Below are 2,021 nucleotides of genomic sequence, written 5' to 3' on the forward strand. Positions count from 1 at the left end.
AAGAGGTAGTGAAAGCTTTGCGGAAGATGAAAGCCGGTAAGGCGGCGGGTTTCGATGGTATTGCAGTGGAATTTATTAAAAAAGGGGGTGATTGTGTTGTTGACTGGTTGGTAAGGTTATTTGATGTATGTATGGCTCATGGTGAGGTGCCTGAGGGTTGGCGGAATGCATGCATAGTTCCATTGTTCAAAGGCAAAGGGGATAAAAGTGAGTGCTCAAATTACAGAGGTATAAGATTATTGAGTATTCGTGGGAAATTGTATGGGAGGGTATTGATTGAGAGGGTGAAGACATGTACAGAACATCAGATTGGGGAAGAGTAGTGTGGTTTCAGAAGTGGTAGAGGATGTGTGGATCAGGTGTTTGCTCTGAAGAATGTATGTGAGAAATACTTAGAGAAACAAATGGATTTGTATGTAGTATATGTATATGGATCTGGAGAAGGCATATGATAGAGTTGATAGAGATGATCTGTGGAAGGTATTAAGAATATATGGTGTGGGAGGCAAGTTGCTGGAAGCAGTGAAAAGTTTTTATTGAAGATGTAAGGCATGTGTACGAGGACGAAGAGAGGAAAGTGATTGGTTCTCAGTGAATGTCGGTTTGCGGCAGGGGTGCATGATGTCTCCATGGTTGTTTAATTTGTTTGTGGATGGGGTTGTTGGTGAGGTGAATGCAGGAGTTTTGGATAGAGGGAGAAATAGTCAGTCTGTTGTGGATGAGAGGGCCTGGGAAGTGACTCAGTTGTTGTTCGCTGATGATACAACGCTGGTGGCTCATTCGGATGAGAAATTGCAGAAGCTGGTGACTGAGTTTGGTAAAGTGTGTGAAGAAGAAAGATGAGAGAAAATGTGAATAAGAGCAAGGTTATTAGGTACAGTAGGGTTGAGGAACAAGTCAACTGGGAGGTAAGTTTGAACGGAGAAAATCTGGAGGAAGTGAAGTGTTTTAGATAGGTAGGACTGGATTTATCAGCGGATGGAACCATGGAAGCGGAAGTGCCTCACAGGATAGGGGAGGGGGCAAAAGTTCTAGGAGCGTTGAAAACTGTGTGGAAGGCGAGAACATTATCTCGTTGAGCAGAAATGGGTATGTTTGAAGGAATAGTGGTTCGAACAATGTTATATGGTTGTGAGGCGTGGGCTATAGATAGGGTTGTGCGGAGGAGGGTGGATGTGTAGGAAATGAGAAGATTGAGGACAATATATGGTGTGAGGAGGTTTGATCGAGTAAGTAATGAAAGGATAAGAGAGATGTCTGGCAATAAAAAGAGTGTGGTTGAGAGAGCAGAAGAGGGTGTTTTGAAATATTTTGGTCATATGGACAGAATGAGTGAAAAAAGATTGAAAAAGAGGATATATGTGTTAGAGGTGGAGGGAACGAGAAGTGGGAGACCAAATTGGAGGTGGAAAGATGGAGTGAAAAAGATTTTGAGTGATCGGCGCCTGAACATGCAGGAGGGTGAAAGGCTTGGAAGAAATAGAGTGAATTGGAACAATGTGGTATATCGGGGTCGACGTGCTGTCAGTGGATTGAACCAAGGCATGTGAAGCGTCTGGGGTAAACCATGGAAAGTTTTGTGTCGCCTGGATGTGGAAAGGGAGCTGTTGTTTCGGTGCATTATACATGACGGCTAGAGACTGAGTGTGAACGAATGTGGCCTTTGTTGTCTTTTCCTAGCGCTGCCTCACACGCATACAGGGTGAGGGGGTTGTCATTTAGTGTATGGCTGGGTGGCGACGAGAAGGAATAAACGCAGGAAGTGTGAATTATGTGCATATGTATATATGTATATATCTGTGTATGTATATATATATATATATATATATATATATATATATATATATATATATATATATGTATACGTTGATATGTATAGGTATTTATATGTGCTTGTGTGGACGTGTATGTATATACATGTGTATGGGGGTGGGTTGGGCCATTCTTTCGTCTGTGTGTTTGCGCTACCTCGCTTAACGCGGGAGACAGCGACAAAGTATAATATATATATATATATATAT

The sequence above is a fragment of the Panulirus ornatus genome, chromosome 10 (genome assembly GCF_036320965.1).
Source record: "Panulirus ornatus isolate Po-2019 chromosome 10, ASM3632096v1, whole genome shotgun sequence".
Taxonomy (NCBI): Eukaryota; Metazoa; Arthropoda; class Malacostraca; order Decapoda; family Palinuridae; genus Panulirus; species Panulirus ornatus.